The 7,500-nt window shown below is 37.1% G+C and overlaps 1 protein-coding gene across 4 annotated transcripts in view; it reads left to right on the top strand.

Annotated features, from left to right (window-relative positions):
• LOC136848015 (serine-rich adhesin for platelets-like) overlaps positions 1–7,500 on the top strand; it is a 402,233-nt gene that overhangs the window by 32,382 nt on the left and 362,351 nt on the right. The window lies entirely within an intron of this gene.

The raw sequence follows: 7,500 nt of genomic DNA, 5'->3' as shown, positions 1-7,500 counted from the left end.
TGTTGTAAGCTTTCCCAAATGAACCTTTTTACACTTTTGCGCTCGGACCGTTTTCCCATAATAGGGTTATCTTGGGGCGTTGGACGAATGCACTAGACTCTCTTTGTCTCTCTTTCTCGTGGATTTTGTTCTTCCTCTGGGAATTAGCTTTTAAAATCGATGTTTGATCATTCCTGTCGTCGTCAACCAAGAAAAATGTTGTGCAAATGGCTTGTTGAAGAAATTATATAGACGCGGTTGCATTTAATTAGTGATATGAAGTGCCCGGCAATGACTTTCATGTGCCTCTTAATCTTGTGTATGTATAGAGAGAGAGAGAGAGAGAGAGAGAGAGAGAGAGAGAGAGAGAGAGAGGGAGAGAGAGAATTGTTAGTTTCATAATTTTATATGTTCATTTATTCCTGCTGTTGTATATACTTTGAAGTAATTTTGATTTTACCAGTCATAAGTGAAAAAAAAAACAGAAAAAGTAAGCGGCTGATTACCTTATGTGTTAGAAATTATCCAGCCCTCTCGAAAACAGCGTGGATTACGAAATAGATTTTGCTTGACATGACATCCAGAGCTGTGGTGGTTCAAGAAAGTGGCTCCGACCTTCATTGTGTAGAAAAGGAGTTGCGGCAGTCACCGAATATTTGTAAATGTGGTCAGTGCTGTTATGTTTTGGACGGTGGGTGGTATGTACATGATTATCTCCTGAATGTTCGTAAGTTAATTAAATGAAACATGAATTTGACAGGGTTTAACTTCATTTGAGGATGGAGGATGAATTTTTAAAAGATAGGGTTGAAAACTAGAGAAATGATGATGATATCTTCGAAGTCCTTTCTTAATTGGCAACTCCATTATCTACTCCTTGCAGCGATCGTGGAGTCTCGTGCGTTTGGGTCGACATTGCCTTCTGTCGAAAAATTATCATTAAGTAGTTGTAAAGTGACCGGGTATGCGCTGGGATTGGAATTTGTGTGGGTTAAAGAAAGGGTATGATCGTCCTAATTGGTCCTGGGGGAAGAATTATCTCTGGTCTCTGGAGAGAGAGAGAGAGAGAGAGAGAGAGAGAGAGAGAGAGAGAGAGAGAGAGAGAGAGAACTCAATGTTATTAGGTAGAAACACCAAGGTTGTACATAAGGGGTAGTCAGCTTGAACCCCGAGTTTGGTCAAGACCGAGTCTTTTTCTCTTTCAGACATTGTTCATTAGATCGAGTGGTAATTTTTGCATGAGGGAAATATCAGTATGTTGACTCTTTTGACCGCAGATGACCTGGATCGCCCAGTTCCTTACAGTAAGGTTCAGTGATCATTGCAAAGACAGGTACTTTTTTTTTTACCAACAGGAAATATAGGCATCATTCGTATATTAATATTCCCTCGACATAGAGGCAGTATTCCTGTCCTTGGCGCTGGTAACTGGCTTCACCAGGTGATTTAAGCAGCCTTACCCTCTTTTGGAATTGTAAAATGTTCTGCCGGTGGAACTGAAGGTATGGTTTCCTTTCACCTGGTATAATTTTATTGGGCTGTTGTAGCTGTGAAAGATTTTTTGTTAATGGTGGAAGACTTACTCATTTTTTTTTTCTGGCTGGTTTCCGGCAGAATCTGGGATTCCATTAAATGTCACTGTTATCTTTTGGCTTTCGAACACACACACACACACACACACACACACACACACACACACACACATACATACATATATATATATATATATATATATATATATATATATATATATATATATATATATATATATATATGTATATATGTATATATATTATATGTATGTATATATATGTTTATAAATTAGATATATATATATATATATATATATATATATATATATATATATATATATATATATATATATATATATATATATATTTATTTATATATATATATATATATATAACTTATGCACATGCTTGAAATCGCCAGATTTTTCTACCCTTACATATATCAGTCCTCTTGAAGCTGTTTTAAAAAAGTAAAGGCGAAACCATTCATCAATATATATATATATATATATATATATATATATATATATATATATAAATATATTATATATATATATATATAAATATATATGTATATATATATATATATATGTGTGTGTGTGTGTGTGTGTGTGCGTGTGCTTGCTAGTGTGTGTGTGTGTGTGTGGTAGTCAACTGATGAGTTGCTACGGTAGGAAGACTTACAAACGTATGGTGCTGTACTTTGCAGCACAAAAATAAAAAAAAAAAAAAAAAAAAGCTCATTGCACCGTTGCTTTTAAGGTGGTCTTGGAGGTAATCTGTAGGTAGAATTTCTGAGTCGTTGAGGGCAGACCTTGGGTCTACAATGTCCAGCTGCAGCGCGAGTTCTTTTTCCCTTCGATTCACGTGCAAGTTGAGCACATTCCCTCGACTCACAGTTTCGTTCCCACTTAAGCCGTATTAAGGGACGTGCTTCCTAACTGCTCTTTAGACTAGTGACTATTTTTTGACCAACAGTAACTAGTCTAAGTGCGCTTTAAAGAGGTCGTGGCTTATCTAACCTTTGGCTCTATCCTTCGTACCTGGTTACATTGGCTACTGAAGCCTTTCAGTTACCTTGCCACTTCCTTATTGTGTTCGGGGGAGGGGGCGCTGGACCAGCAATAAACGCCGTAATGATGACTGCTGGCCATAGGAAATGGTTAGTTTATTTATAAAGTGGTCGAGAGCGATCCTTCTGCTCATGGCTAGGCGTGTAGGTGATAATGTGTGTATGCATATATATTATAACTATATATGTACATTATAAATATATATAACGATATATATACATTATAAATATATATATATATATATATATATATATATATATATATATATATATATATATATATATATATATATATATAATATGGTTGTTGGCATCGTAGTGACAGGCCTTTCCAAAGTATTAAGAAACAGAGATGTTAGAGTGCATTCTGGTTAATAAAGCTTACAGACGTATCTATTAAAAAGTGACTAGTAGATACAATATATATATATATATATATATATATATATATATATATATATATATATATATATATATATATATATATATATATATATATATATATATATATATATATAGCCTATATATGTTTGTGTGTGTGATTGTGTGTAAGTATTTGGTATCCGACATATACACGCATATTATTGTCAGTTGGGGAATTTATGTATTCTTATCATTTTGTGGTGTTTATGAACGCTTTTATGGTTATTTAATGCTATGAGGATTTATACATGAATGTATTCTTGTAATGGGATTTAGAGGTTTCCCTGCAGGTGTAATGCTTTAAGAGAAATTGTTGTGGAGTGAAGGTAACGCCACATTTTTTTACCATGAGGTTCGCATACATTTTACCGATGCTGATCAAAAGAAGCAGCTGTTTTTTCTTTCATGTTTTTCCCACCAACATTGGTAAAAGAGCCCAAACTACTCGTCGATTTAAGGAAAAACCTGTCACATTTCACATGTGACTTCAGCTGTTATCATCACATGCATGGTGCCTGTTCCACTTTGACCCTGCTCCTTTAAGTCAAAACAGTACCTCGTTATTCCCGCCCTCCCATCGACTGAGGAAGATAATTGTTGGTGCATAGCCAGTCGGTAGCAGAGATAGAGGGAGTAAAACAACGTTAAAGAAAGGAAATGGAAGCTTGCAGAGGAAAAATTAGAATGTTAAAGACTTTGCTGACTGTGAGAAATCGTTGGTTGATAAACGAATGATAGGATGTTATGGCCGAGTTGTTTTTGATGAACAGATTCAGAGAATTCTCAGTGGTAGGATGCTACTATCCAGTGTCTGTGTATTTTGAGTATGTCTGTTTAACGAAATACATTGGGAATGGATGAACAAACTTTGATGAAACTTGATGAAAACTTTCGTTGTCTTGGACCCTCAGGGTGATTAAGTTTCGGTGGCTGTCGATGAAAATTAGAGGAATTTTTTTTTATTTTTGCCGTAAAACCCGTCTTCTACATCTCGTAAAGTAAAGGGAAAATGGTGGTCAAACTTCTGTTTATGGCTTGGTGGGGGCAACGTCTAAAGAGTATGTAGATCTTGGGTGGAGGCAGGCTGTCTAAGGATTGGTCTTGTTGGTCAACAAATAAGGCAAATGATTGTTTATCCAGAACTTTAGGAAAGCAAAAGGCTGAATGAAGAGTGAAGAAAATGAGGTGAAGAACATTTCAGATGTTTTTAATATTCATGTCTGTATGCGTTTTTGCATTTATTTTTTATTCTTTTGTGTTTAATGTGATCTGGTTCATTCCTGAGGCTATGAAACTGATTGTGTGTGATTACCGTCGTCGAAGAGGATTTGTTTTTCGTTTAAGGAATTGTTTTAAGGTTTGAGTAATATCTTCAGAGTCGGAAGATTCCAGTTGTTTTTAAGAGAATTCTTCATTGTTGCAAAGTGCCTGACACTTTATTTATGAAAGAAAAGGTCAGTGACACAAAGGATTTGGGTGACTGTTCTGTGGTCATGAAGAGGATTTCCACACTCTCTGTCGTTTGTATGTCCTCAAGGAATCAAAGAAGTTTAGGGATGCAAGGCATTCTTCCAAACGTAAGCTTAATTGTAGTTTTCTGTGAAAGAAAACTATTGAAATGGCTATTTTTCTGTCTTCCGCACTTTTCCCGTCCGCCCTCAAATCTTAAAAAATGCTGAGGCTAGAGGGCTGCAAATTGATATGTTGATCATCCACCCTCCAATCATCAAACATACCAAATTGCAGCCCTCTAGCGTCAGTAGTTTTTATTTTATTTAAGGTTAAAGTTCGCCATAATCGTGCGTCTGGCAAGAACACAGGCCACCACCGGGCCGTGGCTGAAAGTTTCACGGGCCGCAGCTGAGAGTTTCATGGGCCGTGGCTGAGAGTTTCATACAGCAATATACGCTGTACAGAAAACTCGATTGCGCCGAAGAAACTGCGGCGCATTTTTTACCTGTTTATTATCATGATCATATCTTAAAAACTTTGAATGAATTTGGTTCTAAAGAACATTCCCAGGTACTGCGCTTAAGGGCAGCTATGTAAGCATGGATATAAAGTGCTTGATTGACTTTATTTATTTATTTATTTATTTATGTATTTACTTAGAGAGAGAGAGAGAGAGAGAGAGAGAGAGAGAGAGAGAGAGAGAGAGAGAGAGAGAGAGAGAGAGGACGCTATATATTTCCAAGAGACATTGAAGTAGTCCAGCGAAATGTACAGAAAAAAACAGACAGCTTCAAAGCTTTCCTTAAAAGTCTTAAGTTTGATGAGACTTAATCCGATCGAGCCGACTTTAAAATTCTAAATTGTTTTTTACAGACCGGATTAAGGAAGGCTCTCTGTGATAGGCGCCTGTCTCCCTTTTCTTTATTTATCTCTCGCTTTATTAAATTATTCGTTATAAATCTGTTGCTGGTGTGTGAGTGTATGGAAAAACAAACACATACACACACATATATATATGTATGTATGCATATACGTGTATATATATGTTGACACGTATATATAAAACTAATTTTTTCTCGCATTGCTGAGACCCACGCGCACATCAGGTACGATATAGAAAGGAATTGTACGCATAGTGTTCAAAATAAGGCAATGCATAATTTGCTTAGTTCATTGCGCTGCATATGTGAGGGTTGGGTATACACATATATATGTATATATATACATATATGCGTATGTGTTTGTATGTGTGTAATTTGTGTGCATTTAATCAAGTATTCAAATGGTAAAAAGTTGTTTCAATAGACGCTTACTAGTAATGTAGCTGTATTGTATTTCATGGAATCGGAGGTTGATGTTTAGGAACTCCTAAAAAGAGATGGTTGTGAGGAAGAGTGATTGCTTATCGGTTGGGACAGTCTGCGAGTCAGTCTGTCAGTCAGTCAAGCAGTCTGGCAGGCAGAGAAGACACCAACAAAGACGCGAAAATTGCATTTAATAGGTGAGCTCAGTTAGTTCTGAACGCGCAACTACGTCACCCAAAAAATTGAGGACCCGTTCAAAATTAAAGGGCCTGCGTTCCTATGGGAAAGGACTTCGCTTTTTGGGCTCCCCCTCCCGTTCTGGTCCTCGAAAAATATGAAATGAAAATGGTAAAATTCATCCTGTCTGATTTTGTGAGAGAGAGAGAGAGAGAGAGAGAGAGAGAGAGAGAGAGAGAGAGAGAGAGAGAGAGAGAGAGAGAAAGAGAGAGATTCGCTTCTCTCTCTCCTACTGTGATAGCGTGTTGGGAAAGGTCAGAGTTAGCGAGAGAGCGAGCGAGCGTGCAAGGGGCCAGTACTGCAGAGTGAGCTAAAAAAATAGAAAGCGTGGGGTATTGGAGGGAATTGCAAAGGGTATGTCGCAGGGGAATGTGTAACCGGATACATATTAAAAGGGAACAGAAGAATGTCACGAAAGGGAGGGAAAGGGCAAAAGGACATTTCAGAAACAGCAAGGAGAGAAAGGCGATGAAAACGAGAGACGATGATTATTAACAAGGTCGTGTTAAGTTGAGGAGTCCTTGTTTTTGTATCTCTAACATAATTTTCTTTGTAACAGGCTCGCTGCTCAGATTCCTATGATGGTTAGACATGAGAGAAGCTGATGTGGTTCAATTCAGGCTTATATTCATGCATGCAGGCATACGCGGATTTTGTTACTTTCGTTTAGTCTGCCGTACAATTAATATTAACCTTCGATGTATTCCTAATGTAGAGTCTGCCATACAATTAATATTAACCTTCGATGTATTCCTAATGTAGAGTCTGGTTTCTATATATATTCATATATGCTTAAAAAATCACAATAGATGCACGTGACTTCAGTGTACGAGTATAAGCGAATGCCACAGGAAAAAGACAGGCAGAAGTTCAGTACTGAACTTCTGCCTGTCTTTTTCCTGTGGGATTCACTTATATACATACACATATATATATATATATATGTATGTATGTAATCTTTCTTTTTTCCTTTCACATCTAGACCAGTTGGAACGGGCAGGACCCACTAAGCATCCATATCACTTAATCCATATCACTTAATCCATATGAGCATCCTTTACCCACTTTTCGAATACGAAAACCTCGTTTGCTTCTACTTAGAAAATCCAACGTCACTTAACTTTTGTTTAATGACGTATGGCCAAGCCTTTGTATAATTTGGTGCGTTGATAAAGGTGCGTTAATCTTAATCTCTGCTCACCAAAATTTAGTGGGAACGCAGCTGCGCGGGCAGCACGTCTTCCAAGGTGACACTATTCTGGAAAGGAGTCCAGTTCTGAAAAGAGCGAATTTGAGATACAATCTGATGGTGAAAAATCCGAGGCAGTTTTACCATAAAAAATGCTGTGAAATATGAGTAAAGAATCTGGCGATTTTGCTTTGCCCTTCTCTTAAAGATGACGGGCTGCTCTTGTTTGCTTTTACGGTAGGCTAATTGTGGTATAACAATACTATAAACTTGATGGTACTGTAGTTTTCATGTCCGAACTTCATTTCTTTT

This window comes from Macrobrachium rosenbergii, chromosome 18 (genome assembly GCF_040412425.1).
Source record: "Macrobrachium rosenbergii isolate ZJJX-2024 chromosome 18, ASM4041242v1, whole genome shotgun sequence".
Classification (NCBI taxonomy): domain Eukaryota; kingdom Metazoa; phylum Arthropoda; class Malacostraca; order Decapoda; family Palaemonidae; genus Macrobrachium; species Macrobrachium rosenbergii.
The sequence above is the reverse complement of the archived record's forward strand: the minus strand, read 5'-3'. Positions and strand labels throughout refer to the sequence as shown.